Source organism: Callorhinus ursinus, unplaced genomic scaffold (assembly GCF_003265705.2).
Source record: "Callorhinus ursinus isolate GAN/ISIS: 27379988/994484 unplaced genomic scaffold, GSC_fseal_2.0 scaffold35, whole genome shotgun sequence".
Classification (NCBI taxonomy): Eukaryota; Metazoa; Chordata; class Mammalia; order Carnivora; family Otariidae; genus Callorhinus; species Callorhinus ursinus.
In genome coordinates this window covers 3,221,919-3,238,843 of record NW_027397097.1, presented here as the reverse complement: position 1 = coordinate 3,238,843, position 16,925 = coordinate 3,221,919, and the positions used below count along the sequence as shown (strand labels likewise).

The window sequence follows — 16,925 nt, the reverse complement described above, 5'->3', positions numbered from 1 at the left end:
ATGTTAGTGGAAGGGGTAGTGTGTATGGATAGTTGTGGGGGTGATGATCATGTTGTATAGAAAGATAATATGACTAAAATTGACACCCCCCCCCAAATTAAATAATCAGTAAACAAGCATGGTGTTTTTTTTTTTTTTTCTTTTTTGAAATAAAGAGATAAATGCCAAGAGAAAGAGCTAAAAGTTGAAAGCACTTGCCTTTGGGAAGCAGAAATCAGTAGTAAATAGGGGGCTGCTGCTTTTTTGCTATAAGCTTTATAGTACTACATACATAGGAAGTAAAGGGCTATTACCATACATAGAAATAAGGCCTGGAGAGTTAGGGGTCCAAGGTTTTAGAATGAATATCTAGAGAAGTTGAGACTCTGGCTCTGGTTCTCTGACTCTCACCAATGCTCCAGCCTACCTTGGAGTGTTTGCTGGTGATGTTCATACAAGTGAATACTTGTGCTTCCAACAGGGCCTTCTTGGTATTTTTTATATTGGTCATTACAGCCTCTGCATCTGGGATACTACAAAGTGCCTGACGTAGCAAACAAGAGTCCTAATGACCCAGTCCCTGGGTAGCTGATGCTGGGGTAATAAATTACCATAAAATTACTTTCTGAAGGCCAACTTGACAGCTTTGCCGTGTTTTGTTTTGCTTTCCCTTTTGATGGGCTAGGGATAGCTCTTTTATAGCAATTGCATGGAGGCATTTTTTCATATGCATGGAGAGAAAGAGAGAGAAAGGAAGAGATAATTTTTAAAAATCAATTGTTGGCCCCAGACAAAATAATCCTGTCATAAGAGAGGGAAGTCACAGCCTAAGCTTGGGAGTCAGAGAACTTGAATGCAAGCTGTTGCTCCACTACTTTCTTTGTTTTTTCCCCTCCTTCAGCCAGGTGGGTTTCCTTCTTTTCTAAGCTGCAATTTCAGCTTCCTTGAGAATTCCCTCTTTGGCATCTTTGTTGGACTCTAGTGCTCCGAGATTTCCTGTGTTCCAGGTAGTTCTTTGGGTCACTTCTGTAAATGATTTATTGTTTATCCATCATATGTGAGAATTTTATTCTCAGTGAGGAATCCCATTGTCTAGTGCTGGAGAATCATTCTTCGCCCTCAGGTGTCAACTACAAGATTCAACCTAAGGTGAAGGCTTCAGTATGAGTCAGTGCCTTAGTGGTTTACTTCAAAATACTAGGTTATCCCCTTTTCTTTGGTATTACCATTAAAGCATTCTTGTCCACAGGCATTAGCTGCAAGCTCCTTTGGTTTTCTGTGCTTACTGGTGAGGCTGCTTTGTGGTTGTTAAAGACTGATTTCCTAGTTCTGAAGATGAAAATAAGAGCTGTTATTTGCCAGCAGAGCAAACGTCATGACCAGATATTAGCAAAAACAAGAACAGAGCTTTATTTTTATCTCTTGTCACCCCTGGGCTCAGTGGAGAGGAAAAGGAAGGGTTCTTAGTCTGGTCAAGTGTTCATGATCACATAGTGGGTAGGGGTGGGTGTGTGTCAGCTTCTTGTCCCGGAGGAGCAATGCCTTCAGAGAGTTCCACAGGTGTTGCAACAACAGTCCAGACAAGAAAGTCCCTGTGTTCTGTTATTCAGACTGTTCTTGGAGAGGGGGCTGACGGGCTCCTCCTTTTATGGCTCCTACTGAGAGCCACAAAAATAGGCTAGGTTGCACATGCAGAAAAAGCCACCAACCCTTTCAAATTATAAGACTAAAATCCATCTTATTATTAAAGTAATAACATGTGTACTGAAACTACCATAATAAAATTTTATCAGCTCATTTGTAACTTGGAACTTACTGGTTTCAACCAATTTAAGAAACAGTCTTCTAGACCAAAGGTCTTTGCTGTTTAGGTAGTATTTGCTGGGAGGTCTCAGGCTTGTATGGTGGTTTTGTGAGAACCATTTCCAGTAATGGTTTTTTCAGCTTGTTATTTTAGTTGTCTTTGGGTGCAGGGACAGATGTTTGACAGTAGTGTGAAATAATGTGTAAGCCCATCTCTTCTTTTTCATAGGCTTGACACCTGATAAGAGGACAAAGCCTTTGGGCAGGATATGTAGGGAGCCCCTTTGATGTTCTGAATTCTATAAAGAGGCTGTTTCTTTTTAGACAGGGCATCCTTTGGTGACAGGCTTGATCATCCTCCCCATTTATGAATTATGGTTTCAGAGAAACATTTTGAGACGACTGCTAAAGAAACTAGGTCAAATCAGGTATGATTTATGAAATGCACCATTAATGAGTCAATGAGAAAGTCAGTTCTGTCTTTCTGTGTCCTGAAATTCTAAAGAGGTTAATTACAGGAAGGCCTTCAAACCGTATGTTCCTTTGTCTTGGAAACATTCCCCTTTTTGCATAATATGTTTGCTATGTGACTACATCTAGTTATATAGTATTCAGTATCAGCACTTATTCCTTGAGTTCTTTTGTTTTATATCTGAAGTTGTATAAAGCTGGCTTTAAAATAATATTTAAATTATAATTTTAAGAGGTGAGTTTACTCTTATGCTACTCTCACTGATCTATGATTAACTCCACCAGTATTGCCTCCAAAATCTATTCTCTCGTCCTTGTGCATTCTCCACTGTGTCCACTCTGTTCCACTCATTGTCTCTCAGTTCCTCTGAGAACATGTTGGACTCTTTTCTGCCTCAGTGCCTTTGCCCATGCTATTCCTTTCCCTAACAGCTAACTCTGTGGCTAATAGCTCTTCTGTTATGGCTTGTTTAAATGTCATCACTTTGGAGTGTCCTTTCTTGACTTGCCATTCTCAAGAACATCTGTTTGCTTTTTTATGAGCATCTCTTACAAGTTGTAATTATAGGATGTATTAAGTCTGTCCTACCTGCCCTTCATCTCTTTCCTCCTCTATAGTATAAACTCTATGAGGATAAGGGGCAGTGGCTGAGTGGTTCCCTGTTGCATTCTCAGTGCCTAAAATAATGTCTAGGGTCGGGGCGCCTGGGTGGCTCAATCGTTAAGCGTCTGCCTTCGGCTCAGGTCATGATCCCAGGGTACTGGGATAGAGCCCCACATCAGGCTCCCAGCTCGGCGGGAAGCCTGCTTCTCCCTCTCCCACTCCCTCTGCTTGTGTTCCCTCTCTTGCTGTCTCTCTCTCTGTTAAATAAATAAATAAAATCTTTAAAACAAAACAAAACAATGTCTAGGGTCTGCCATATAGCAGGAATTCATAACAAATATTTGTTGGAAGCTTGAATGAATGATGAGTGAAGGATGCTTTCTAGGGAGTATCCAAGAGAACCAGGCAAAAGCTGAATGGCCATTCCCCCCACCCCACCCCCACCGAATGGCCATTTTTGACTTAGCTTTGGAAGTCACACGACATTACTTCTGCTGCATACTATTGGTTGGGTCAATCGAGCTCAGATTCATGAGGAGGAGAATTAGGCTTTACCTCTTGATGGGGTTGTGGCAATCTTTGGGAAACATAATCTGTCACCAGGACATTTTTCCTAGCTGGGTACTTTATCTTCTCTGAGAAATGGATGCAGCTTTATTATAGGCATGTATATGTGCTGCCGAAGCGAGCACTATTATAGGCATGTATACTACTGTCTAAAATCCCTGGATAGACACCCCTGTAGTATAGAGAGGCAGAGGTTTCATATCCTGGTTCTGTCACTTACTAGTGTTAGCAAAAGAAAACCTTTCAAAAAATGTAAGCAGTTCCTTTATTCATTCAGGCTTTCAACAAGTGTATTTTGAGTACTACTATGTGCCAAGACGTAGACATTGTATTAGACACTGAGAATACAAGAGTGAACTAGATAATAGCCTTTGCTCCTGCCCCCAAAGCACACAGTCAGTAAGTGGAATCACTGGGACTCACCACTCTTTCCCCTAACTCCACTTAAAAAAATTTTAAGGTTTTATTTTCTTAGAATAGTGTTAGGTTTACAACTAAATTTGAGAGGGAGGTACCGAGATTTCCCATATACCCCCTGCTCTCACTCATGGATAGCCTCCTCCTCTACCAATATCTCTTAGAAGAATGGTACATTTTTTACCAAAGATGAAATTACAGTGATACATTATAATCACTCAAAGTCTGTAGTTTCCCTTAGAGTTCACTCTTTGTGTTGTATATTCTTGGGTGTGGACAAATATATAATGACATATCTATCATTATAATATCATACAGAGTATTTCACCGCCCTCACAAGACCTAGTCCCCCTCAACCCTGGCAACCACTGATCTTTTTATTGTCTCCATAGTTTTGCCTTCTCCAGAATGTTGTATAGTTGGAATCATACAGTATGTAGACTTTTTTTTTTTTAAGATTTTATTTATTTGACAGAGCACAAGCAGAGGGAGCAGCAGGCAGAGGGAGAGGGAGAAGCAGGCTCCCCACTGAGCAGAGAGCCTGATGCAGGGCTCAATCCCAGGACCCTGGGATCATGACCTGCGAGCTGAAGGCAGCCATTTAACCACTGAGCCACCCAGGCGTCGCAGTATGTAGACTTTTATGAATGTCTTCTTTCACTTAGTAATATGCATTTAAGTTTCATCCATGTCTTTTCATGGCTTGATAGCTCATTTCTTTTTAGCACTGAATGATAGATATAGTCCATTGTCTGGATGTACTGCAATTTATTCATCTATTGGAGGACATCTTGGTTTCTTTGAAGTTTTGGCAGTTATGAATAAAACTGCCTATAAATATCCTTTTGTAGGTTTTTGTGTGGACATACATTTTCAGCTCCTTTGGATAACTACTAAGGAGTGTGATTGCTGGATCACATGGTAAGAAGATGTTTGGTTTTGAAGGAAACTGCCAAACTGTTTTCCAAAGTGGCTGTACTCTTTTACATTCTCACCAGAAATGTATGAGAGTTCCTATTGCTCTACATCCTTGTCAGCATTTGGTATTGTCAGTGTTCCAGATTTTGGCCACTCTAATAAGTGTGTAGTGGTATCTCATCATTGTTTTAATTTGCATTTCCCTGATGACTTATGATGTGAGGCATCTTTTCATAATCTTACTTGCTACCTGTGTATCTTCTTTGGCAAGGTGTCTGTTAAGATCTTTGGTCCGTTTAAATTTTTTTAAGTTTTAAAATTTTTTATTTATGTTTTTTTGAGAGAGAGAGCTTGTGTGCATGTATGTGGGCAGGGGTGGAGGAAGGGGCAGAGGAAGAGGGAAAGAAAAAATCCAGCATGGAGCCCGATCTCACAACTCTGAGATCATGACCTGAGCCAAAATCAAGAGTCAGATGCTTAACTCACTGAACCACCCAGGTATCCCAGTTGGGTTGCTTGTTTTGTTGTTGAATTTTAAGAGTTCTTTGTATATTTTGGACAATAGTCCTTTATCAGATGTCTTTTGCAAATATTTTTTCCCAATCTGTGGCTTGTCTTCTGTGAACAATCAGTTGAGATAACTCACTACTGGTGGCTTGTCTTTTGATTCTTTTTATACTGTCTTTTGTAGAGCAACAGTTTTAATTTTAATGAAGTTCAGCTTATCAATTTTTTTTATGGGTCATATCGTTGATGTTGTAGCTAAAAAGGCATCACCATACCCAAGGTTATCTAGGTTTTCTTCTGTGTTCTCTTCTAGGAGTTGTATACTTGTGTGTTTTACATGTAAGTCTGTGATCCATTTTCTGCTAATTTCTGTGAAAGGTGTAAGGTCTGTATCTAGACTATTATTATTTTGCATGTGCGTGCCTAGTTTTTCCGCACCATTTGTTGAAGAGACTATCTTTGCTTCATTGTATATAGCCTTTGCTCCTTGATCAAAGATCAATTGACTGTATTTACGTAGCTTTATTTCTGGGCTGTCTATTCTGTTCCATTGATCTGTTTGTCAATTCTGCCACCAATACTACACTGTCATGATTACTGTAGCTTTATAGTAAATCTTGATGTCAGGTGGCCTCAGTCCTCCAACTACATTCTTGTCTTTCAGTGTTGTATTGGCTATACTGGGTCTTTTGCCCTTCCATATGAACTTTAGAATCAGTTTGTCGATATCCATAGAATAACTTGCTGGAATTTTTATTTGGATTGTATTGAATCTATAGATCAAGTTGGGGACAACTGACATCCTGACAATATTGAGTCTTTCTGTCCAGGAACATGGTATATCCACTTATTTAGTTCTTTTATTACATTCATCAGACTTTTGTAGTTTTCCTTATGTAGATCTTGTATATATTCTGTTAGATTTATACCTAAATATTTCCGTTTTAGGGGTGCTCATGTAGGTGGTATTGTATTTTAAATTTCAGATTCCACTTTCTCTTTGTTAATATGCAGAAAAGCAATTTACTTGTATCCTGCAACCTTGCTGTATCCTACAATCTTGCTGTAATTACATACTAGTTTCAGGAGTTTGTTGTTGTTGTTGTTGATTCTTTTAGATTTTCTACATAGATGATCATTTCATCTGTGAACAAAGACAATTTTATGTCTTCCTTCCCAATCTGTATAACTTTGATTTCCTTTTTCTTGCCTTATTGCATTGGCAAGGACTTATAGTATGATTTTGAAGATTTCTAGAGGGGACATCATTGCCTTGTTACTGGTCTTAGTGTGAAAAGTTGGAATTTCTCACTGTACAGTATTTTAGCTGTAGTTTTTTGTAGACAGCCTTTATTTATTTATTTATTTATTTATTTATTTATTTATTTATTTATTTATTTAGAGACAGAGACAGTGTGTGTGTGAGGGGTGTGGAGGGGCAGAGGGAAAGAGAATCTCGAGCAGACTCCATGCCCAGCATGGAGCCCGACATGGGGTTCTACCTCACAACCCTGAGATCATGACCTGGGCCAAAATCAAGAGTCTGATGCTTAACTGACTGAGCCACCTAGGCACCCCATAGACAGCCTTTATTAAGTAGAGACAGTTCCCCTATCTTACTAGTTTACTAAAAATTTTTATCATGAATGGGTGTTGGATTTTGTTAAATGCTTTTTCTGCATCTGTTGATATGATCATGTAATTTTTCTTTTTAGTCTGTTGATATGATGGATTATCTTAATTGATTTTTGAATGTTGAAGCAGCCTTGCATACTTGAGACAAATCCCTCTTGGTCATGATGTATATTCTTTTTATACTCTTTAAGAATTCATTTGCTAATATTTTGTTGAGGATTTTTGCATCTGTGTTCATGAGAGAGATTGGTCTGTTGTTTTCTTGTAATATCTTTGTCTAGTTTTAATATTAGGGTAATGCTGGTCTCACAGAATGAGGTAGGAAGTATTTCCTCTGCCTCTATCCTCTGAAAGACATTGCAGAGAATTGGTATAATTGTTTCCTTAAATATTTGGTAGAATTCACCCCATCCTGTGAACCCATCCTGGCGTGGTGCTTTCTGTTTTAGAAGACTATTGATTATCGATTTGATTTCTTTCCTAGGTAGAAGTCTATTCAGATCATCTGTTTCTTCTTGTGTGAGTTTTGGCAGATGACGTCTTTCCAGGAATTGATCTATTTCATCTAGAGTTGTTAATAGCATTTTTTCATTGTCCTTTGAATTTCCAGAGGATCTATAGTGATATCCTCTCTTTCATTTCTGATATTAGTCTTTTGTGTTTTCTCTTTTTTTCTTAGTATCAATTTTATTGATCTTTTTAAAGAACCAGCTTTTGGTTTCATTGATTTTTTTATTGATTTCCTGTTTTCAATTTCAGTGATTTCTGCTCTAATTCTTATTTCTTCTGCTTATTTTGCATTTATTTTGCTCTTTTTCTAGTTTCCTAAGGCCCACTGCCTTTTTTATAGGCATTTACTATTAAGTTATGACCTATGCTGAAAGGAATGGTTCCAAATCTTCTACTTCTGTAATTGACTCTAACATGAATGGCATATACTCCCTATATTATGTTGAAGTGTTAGTATCTGCCTTCATGTTTAGAAACACTCAAAATCATATTAGGTATTTCAAAAAAAATTATTGGTATCCCTGAGCCAAAACCAAGTTTGTGCAGTATGTAAGATACTTATGAGTTGTTGTTTTTCCCTGATCTTCTTTAGGGACAGAAATATTTATTTCTGAAGAAATGTACACTCGGAGAACTAATAATGGGCAAGCACAATCCATCATGACCCATATAAGACTTTTCCTCCCTAAGTATTGTCTTTTAACTGTTAATATGTAGCATCTATTTCTGTTGAAGTTAGAAATCTATGAATTGAAATAGCAAAAAGAGCAAAAGCCTGTAGTAAACAGGTGGCCTGGGTTCTAGACTACCTGCATGAGGGGTGAGGGTGGAGAGATTGTGTTAGGGAAAGACTATTTATTACTCAGCTGCTTAAGAAAGAAAAGTATGTGCGGCGCCTGGGTAGCTCAGTCGATTAAGCATCTGACTTTTGATTTTGGCTCAGGTCATGATCTTGGGGTCGTGGGACTGAGCCCCACGTTGGGCGCGTGCTAGGTGTGGAGCCTGCTTGGGATTCTCTCTCTCCCTCTCCTTCTGCCCTTTACCATCCTCTCCCTCTCAGAAAAAAAAAGGAACTAAAAGTATGTGGACTCACTGACCTTTAAAGGTGCCTTACAATCTAAATTTTCTGTGCCTGTGTGCTCTTGGGTCTTCTAAGCTCCCATAGCAATCTGTTTTGTTTTGGTTTTTTAATTTTTTTTTTTTAGATTTTTATTCATTCATTTAAGACAGATAGAGAGAGCGAGCATGAATAGGGGAGAGGCAGAGGGTGAGGGAGAAGTAGGCTCCCCGCTGAGCCAGGAGCCAAACATGGGGCTCAATCCCAGGACCCTGGGATCATGACCTGAGCTGAAGGCAGACGCTTAACCATCTGAGCCACCCAGGCGCCCCAGCAATCTGTATTTTTTTAAAAATAATTTGTTGTATACTTGTAATTATTTATTCCATATTGGTCTTCCCCACTGGGCAATAAACTCTGTGAGGGCAGGAATCATGTCTGTTTATTCATTGCCAGGTACCTGGAAGGCACTTAATAAGTATTTCTGGATGAATTAACGAATGAAGGGTTTTCTACCATGCAGACATTCTTACTCTTTAAAGTACCAGAGGCCCATTGATACATTCATAGAATCAGCAGACATGTACTGCTAGGCACTGACCTGAGGTGAATTGCCCCTGGCAAACACTAAACTACTTTCTTTCTCTGTGGATTTGCCTGTTCCAGTTTTGGGCAAGTTATTTAACCTTTCTGTGCCTCGGTTTTCTCATCACAAAGTGGGGGCAGTAATACCTACCTCATCAGGTTGTTCAAAGTGTGATATGGGAGCAGGAAGAGTTAATTTAAAGGCTTTAGAATTGTGTCTGAAACAGAGTAAATGCTTTATTGTTTGTTATGTTTAACATTATTGTGATCATTATTTTGTTCCCTTTATAGCACCTAGCATAGGACTAAACACATGTCAGGCACATTCATCCAATTTCCTAAGGCCCCTACTATGTGCCAGGCACTGTTTTAGGAGATGTCGAATATGGATGAAAATACTGTCCCTGCTCTCAAGCTCATGGCAGAGATAGATATATAAAAAGTATATAAATACACAAATACATATACATACAAGTGTGTGTGTGTGTGTATGTGTATGGAGATATATAAGAATAATAAAGTGGGGTTAGTGCTATATTAATAGTAAATATAGTATGATATGGGAGCAGAAAGGAAGGAGAAATTCACATTGAATGACTGCAGTGTGCTTCACATTTATCTCATTTAATTCTCAGGCCAGCTCTGTGAGTTGGAGATTCTTAGTCACACTGTTTATTATGGATGCAGAAACTAATGCTCAGTGTTAAATAACTTCCCCACAGTTGGGTAGATGGTAAGTAGTTGCTGGGATTTAAACCTGAATCTGACCAATTGCAAAAACTGTTTGTACTATTTCTGATGCTTACAAAAAAAATTTGTTGCTATTTCTCTGAAATTGGTAAGTTCTACAAAGCAAAAACTATGTTTTTGGCTGAAAGAACTTGAGATTTGGTACATATTTTGAAAAATTCAACATCTGGAGTCCTGCTCTTCTGTTCCTTCCATTACCTGCTCTGGCAGGAAAAAACTTGATGACTGGGAAGGCTGTAGATGTGGCCTCAGCTTTGGGCAGGATGGGCTGTGCCCCATTTGACTTTATCCTTTGTTTATCCTGCGAGGCTTGTGACTGGTACCTCCTCTCTAGGCAGCAAGGCTTCTTTGTGTGGGCTGGGACCTTGGGACCTGAATGAAGAGTTCATGCAGAGCTTCCTGTGAATGAGAAGTGTTCCTTTGATTAGCTGTGACCTCCTAGCAGCAGATACTTTCATCATTTGGCTTCAACTTTCTCACCTCCCCTTTGAGGTTCCATTGGGTCTGCCAATCACAAAGCAGCTTCCATTGAATCCAGCAGTTTGTTTCTGGTTACATTAGGCATTATCTGTACTGCCCTTTTGGCTCACCTCATGAATGTTGAATTTCCCACAGAATATCTAAGCTGGGAGGGCCCTAAAAAACCCTGATTAACTCCTGCTCATTTTGCAGAGCAAGAAAGCTGAGACCCAATAAAGGGAAGATATTTACCCAGATTCCACAGATTTTGTGGCACAGGTGAGACCAGGGCTCTAATGCTTTAACTCCAGGCCAATTTTTCCCCCTATCAGATTCTCCTACCTTCTGTTTTCTCAGTCACATAGAATCATAAGCTCTTATGGCAGAGATCATGCCTTTTATACCTTTATATTCCTCAGAGAACCCAAGTTAATTAGGTATACTCAGATTTGTTATTATCTGATTTTACCTATGGAGAATGCATTGTCTAGTAGAAAGACATAGGTAGGCCTGGAAGGGGATCTTGGCTAGGAATCAGTGGAGCTGGGATTCTAACTCAGATAATTCTGAGTCCAAGTTGTGCAGTCTTTTTTCTAGTAAACTATAAATAGATTGGTATGCTTTTGACAGGGGAAAAATGATCCAGACAGAGCCAAACCCCAGAGGCAGCGAGTGTTGGCTGCACTTGAAGAGAAGCAACTAGACTGATGTGGCCAGAGCACAGGTTGGATTAAGTGAAGGGACATGGGAGGAAGGCAGCAAGAAACATTGAGGAGAAAAGGTGCAAAAGGTTTGGAGCTGGACAGATCACTTTATTTTATTTATTTATTTATTTATTTTTCAGTTTCTCAGTCATTCAGAATTTTGTGTTAGCTGAATCAATAAGCACTGTACAAAACAATGTAAAAGTGGCTGTCATTTTCTCTCCCCTGCTTCCCCCACCTGGGGACAATCCCCTGGGCACTTAGGGGTTCTGCACATTTGGTTCAGCAAATGAGATTGAGTGACACTATAGCCCGGTGAATAGGACAGGTCTCTTTAATGTGTACTTTTTAAAGAAAGCCTCCTGGAGTTGGGAGCCTTGGGCTGGGCCTGAAGATGGTTAGGATTTGAATCTACGGGGAGGGCACAGGATTTGTGGAGGAACGTGAACATACACCTCTCTTCCTCTTTAAACAAAGTTGGAAAACCAAGCCCCTGTGTAATTTGCCTAAAGCATTGTTGAGGAGAGGGGACTGCTGGAGAGTGGAGGTTGGGGCTAGGTTTTAGAAAGCAGAGAATTCTAGATTTGAAGATTTACTTTTTATTTCTATTAATATCACTGTAGATGTGCTCCCTCTTCAACGATGAGTTGTGGGAACCCTGGATAGCAACTGGGTAATGAGCTCTGTCTTATTACTCTTTACAAACTGGGACTTTGTTTTAGACATTTCACTTTGGATAAACTTACTCTATGCAGCTCTGGCTGTTCTTGAGCAGCCTCAAAGGTCCATGACCTGTTATAATTTCTCATTTTCCTGAGGTGAGCATTTGAAAAGCATTTGATGAAGCAGTGGTGGGTGAGAGTGATTTACTTAGGTAAGGAATGTCTCCCACTTACAGTTAGTGACATATGTAAATTTGGAAATTCTTAAACTGTCTCTGGAGATTTCTCCACAAATGACAAGGCTTTTAATATATTCCCTTCCTACATTTTATACTTAAGTCCATAATCAGCCTAGTCTTTTTTTTTTTTTTTTTAAGATTTTATTTATTTGACAGCGAGAGACACAGCGAGAGAGGGAACACAAGCAGGGGGCGTGGGGGAGGGAGAAGCAGGCTTCCCGCGGAGCAGGGAGCCCGATGCGGGGCTCGATCCCAGGACCCCGGGACCATGACCTGAGCCGAAGGCAGACGCTCAACGACTGAGCCACCCTGGCGCCCCAGTAATCGGCCTAGCCTTGTGTTCTGATCCCAGCTCCACTCCTTGACTTGCCTTTGTGACCATGGGTAAGCCTCTTTCCTTCAGTTCCTGCATTAACAGTAACAACGATGCCGGGCTGGATAACCTCCAAAGGCTTTTTAGGTTCTGATATTTTAGGACTCTATATGGAACACAGATAAGCCTTTTCTTTGATACTCTTCATATACACAGATCATAATGCATTAAAACATAATTACATCATAGTGACTGTACACATACTGGCTTATTCAAGACGTGCACGTGAAACATCGGTCATCATGCTACACTGGATTTTTGAGTAACTTTCGTGTATCCTGTCCTTTTTATGTCCTCTGCTGTCTGCATAGAAGGCTGTGCCTCCTGTCGTCCTACAGAGCAGGTCACAAACCCAAAGACACCTAGTAGTCCTGGTAGTATCTGGAAAAAAACAACAAAAGCCACATTTTCAATTGAACCAGCTGCTTCAATTTAAATTGGCCTTCCTGGCAGCCACAGATGATCAATTTCTATGCAGGCAGCCTGCAGAGCCAGAAGGAGGAGACATGGCAATTTTGTCCTAATTTGATGGAAAAACCTCAAGTCTCACCTTTTCTGTCAGTTGCAAGTGTATAGCTTGCATTTCCACTCCTGCTTTGCTGCTGTATTAAAGATTTGTAGAAGGAGGCCAAAAATGCAGAAGAGAGACCTATAAGAAACTATATTTACAAAATGTGGTTTAAGACAACTGCCTTTGGACGTGTTTTCTCCTCATTTTTATTTGCCCCATAGTTTGGGATATGAGTAATTGTCATAAGGCATTCCAGACATTTCATAGCATTTAAAGTTTAGAGCCTTTTCCCCCCTTATATAACACATCTTTCTAAACAACCTAAAGATGATGCCTACTATAAGTACTTAACTTTTTATTGAATACTTACCGTGTGCCTGACACTGTATTAAATCCTTAACATGTATTATTTCAGTTAACTCTTATTATCAGCTGTAAAAGTAGTGTTACCACCATTTGAAACAGTTGAGGACACCAAGACCCAAAGAGGTTAAGGTGCCCAAGATCACACAGTTAATATGTGGTGGAGCTCTGATTGGGATTCAGCCAGGAGTGCCTGGCCAGACAGCCAGCTCTGTTAACTTCTGTCTGCTTACTGTCTCTCTGAGAGATACAGCATTTTATGTATCTTTACTTACAGATGAACAAGCTGACTAGAGAGGTTGTAACTTGCCAGTAATCATATCGTAGATATCTGGTAGTTATAGGACCTGAATTTTGATTATTTGATTTGGAGCTCATGTCCCAGCTGCTTTTTATTTTAAACTGTTTTATTTCATATCTTTTTTTTTTTTTAAGAGATGGTGGAGGGAAGGGCAGAGGGAGAGAGAGAGAGAGAGGATCTTAAGTAGGCTCCACGCCCAGCGCTTGAGCCCAACGTGGGACTTGATCTCACAACCCTGAGATCATGACCTGAGCCAAAATCAAGTCGGATGCTTAACTGACAGAGCCACGCAGGCACCCCTTATTTTTTTTGTATCTTAATAAGATGAACCACTTCACATTCTTTTGGATTAGTCTTGGTATGGGTTATAAATAATAAAAGTCTTATTAGGAATGCAAAGAAAAATAAGATGTTAGGTCTGTTCTCAGGGACTAATGGTTGGTTGTAAGGAAAAGACATGTATAGAAGTGCTCCCACTTATTTAGTAAGTGGAGGGAAAACCACTAAATGAGTTCAGGCAATGAGTCATTTAAAGGAGAGAAATATAAATGTGAGCTACAATTTAATGAGAGTTTTGTTGTTTTGGGAAGGGTTGTTAAGTATAGAATTTGATAATAAAAGATCCACAACCCTCTTAAGTGTGATTAGAAAAAAAACTGGGACACCTGGGTGGCTCAGTCAGTTAAAGCGACTGACTCTTGGTTTCGACTCAGGTCATGACTTCATGGTTCTGGTCTCCAGCCTTGCGTCGGGCTCCCTGCTCAGCAGGGAATCTGCTTCCGATTCTCTCTCTCTGCCCCTCCCCCTGCTTGTGCACATACTCTCTCTCTCTCTCTCAAATAAACCTTAAAAAAAAGAATAAAAACAAAACTACAGAATTCTGGAGCCAAGTTTTGTTTTTAGAAGGAACACAGTTCTGAAATGTTTATATATATGAGTGGGGTCATTTAGTATATTTGTGTTTTCTATGCCTTGCTTACATAAAATGTTTATTGAATGAATGAATTTTGGGTCTGATTGTGAAGGTACAGAGGTACTGTGTCATTATGACATAATGTAGTATAAAGGGCTAAAAATGGAACCTTTAAAGAACATCTAGTCTAACCTCTACTTTTTTTAAGGATTTTATTTATTTGACAGAGAGAGAGATAGTGAGAGCAGGAACACAAGCAGGGGGAATGAGAGAGGGAGAAGCAGGCTTCCTGCTGAACATGGAGCCCGATGAGGGGCTGGGTCCCAGGACCCTGGGATCATGACCTGAGACGAAGGCAGACGCTTAACGACTGAGCCACCCAGGCATCCCTCTTGAAACTATTTTGAATCACTGACTTCTTTACAGGTAAAGCGAGGACATGGAGGTTTGGGTTTTTTTCTCAGTTCTATAGACCTTGTGTACCAAGTTTAGATTACAAAGGTTCAGTAGGTTGAACTTAACTTTTGATCATAGTTTTCCCACAGTGCACATCTACCAGAGTTCTTTCCCTCAAAGGCCTGGCTGGAAGCAGTGGCCTTTATCTCTGATGTATAATTTACCTCTCCTTCCTGGTGTTTAAGGCTTGTTGGTCTTGATAAATGCCTGTTTTCTATGCACAGCCTGCAGTTAACATGGGGAGCTCCTGGTGTGGAGCTGCTTAGGAAGCGGTGGGTGATAGTGCCTGTGAAGTGGGCAGGGTGGCTTAATGGCCTCTGCCCACAAGCAACGCATTAACTCACAGAGCTTGTCTAGTCTGAATGAATCTATAAATCTCAGTGCCAGAAGGGGAAACTGATGTGAAAAGGAGGCATTGGTATTGTTTCACTGCAGAAAGAGGTCAAACAGGGTCCAGTGGTAGAGAAGGAATTAGAGTCCATCAGTTCCAAATTTGACTCTAGGCTTAGTCATATATAAGCCACGTGACCTTGGATGGGTTCCTTAGTCTGAAGCTCTGTTCTCCTATCTATAAAATGGTGTTAGTAATACTAAAAGCACCTCACAGGGGAATTAAATTCTTCCTGAGATACCTGCATGTCTTATTTATTTTCCTCCTCTTTCAGGTCTTTTCTCAGGTACCAACCTCTCAGTGAGGCTTCCCTAACTATCCCCTTAACAAAATTGTAACCCCTATGCCGGCACTCTCTGTTCCCTTGCCCGGCTTTATTTTTCTGCCATACCACTAATTGACCATATTTTTTGATATTTGTTAATCTTGTTGCTCCCCACACATAATAATAATAAAATACATCAATAAAAGTAACAGCTAGTTCTTATATGTTGGGTACTGTTCTAAGCACTCAAAATACGTTAACTAATTTAATCCTTATAGAAATCCTGTTAGGTGGTAGTACTATTGTCATCCCCATATTATGGATTAAAAAATTGAGGCATGAGGACACTAAATGATTTTCAAAGAACGTGTAGCTGATTAGCAGTCATAATCTAAACCTGAGCTGTCTGGCTTCAGTCCTTACTCTACTACCTCACTAGAACATAAGCTTCTTGAGGACAGGGATGTTTGTCTTTTTATTCGGTGCTCTTTCCTTAGCACCTAGAGGAGTACTTGTAAACCGTGACTATTTGTTAAATGAATGAGTGAATATACTTTGATAATAATGTGAAAAAAAAAGTTAAATGGAGTTATTTTATTTACTGGCCCCTCTTTATCTTCTAGGGTCCTTTTTTTTTTTAAAAGATTTTATTTATTTGACAGAGAGAGACACAGTGAGAGAGGGATCACAAGCAGGGGGAGTGGGAGAAGGAGAAGCCGGCTCCTGGCTGAGCAGGGAGCCCGATGCGGGACTCGATCCCAGGGTCCCAAGATCACGACCCAAGCCGAAGGCAGACACCCAACGACTGAGCCAACCAGGCACCCCTATCTTCTAGGGTCCTAACAATTACTCTAGTCCTGTGCTGTTCAATATGGTAGCTCATAGCCACATGTCAGATTTTCAGTTGCCACATGTGGCTAATAGCTACTATATTGGACATTCCAGATGTAGAACATTTCTATTACTGTAGAAAGTTCAGTTTGGGGGCGCCTGGGTGGCTCAGTCATTAAGCGTCTGTCCTCGGCTCCGGTCATGACCCCAAGGTCCCTCATCATTCTCCCTGCTCAGCGGGAAGCCTGCTTCTCCCTCTCCCACTCGCCCTGCTTGTGTTCCCTCTCTTGCTGTCTCTCTCTCTGTCAAATAAATAAATAAAATCTTAAAAAAAAAAAAAAAGAAACTTCAGTTTCGACAGTGCTTCTCTAATACCTCCTAGATGCCCAGAATAGAGGGCAAAGAGAGCGAGGCCTGAGGAGGAGCTAGTGATGGGGGGGGGGGTAGGCTCATGGAAGGCCTCGGATGCCAAAATAAAGTTTGGCCTTTATTTTTAAGCCAGTGGTTTCTGAATTTGACCATCTATCAGAAATATCTGGGGGAAGCTTGTTTAGCATTCTGATTCTCAGGTGGTCTGAATTAGTAGTTTTGGTGTGGGACCTAAAACTCTGTGTGTGTGTGTGTGTGTGTGTGTGTGTGTGTGTGTGTGTGTGT

The 16,925-nt window shown here is 40.3% G+C and overlaps 1 protein-coding gene across 18 annotated transcripts in view; it reads left to right on the top strand.

The window, feature by feature from the left end:
- The window catches only part of FAM168A (family with sequence similarity 168 member A), a 205,081-nt gene that overhangs the window by 94,456 nt on the left and 93,700 nt on the right, over positions 1 to 16,925 (top strand). The window contains exon 1 of one of the 18 annotated variants that reach the window (XM_073879678.1): positions 4,377 to 4,470. The exons of 16 other annotated variants lie outside the window; for them this stretch is intronic. The gene's annotated coding sequence lies outside the window, so the exon portion shown is untranslated. Of the gene's footprint in view, positions 1 to 4,376; positions 4,471 to 16,925 lie in introns of those variants that run through there. One more of the 18 variants, XM_073879681.1, reaches the window with a different exon arrangement.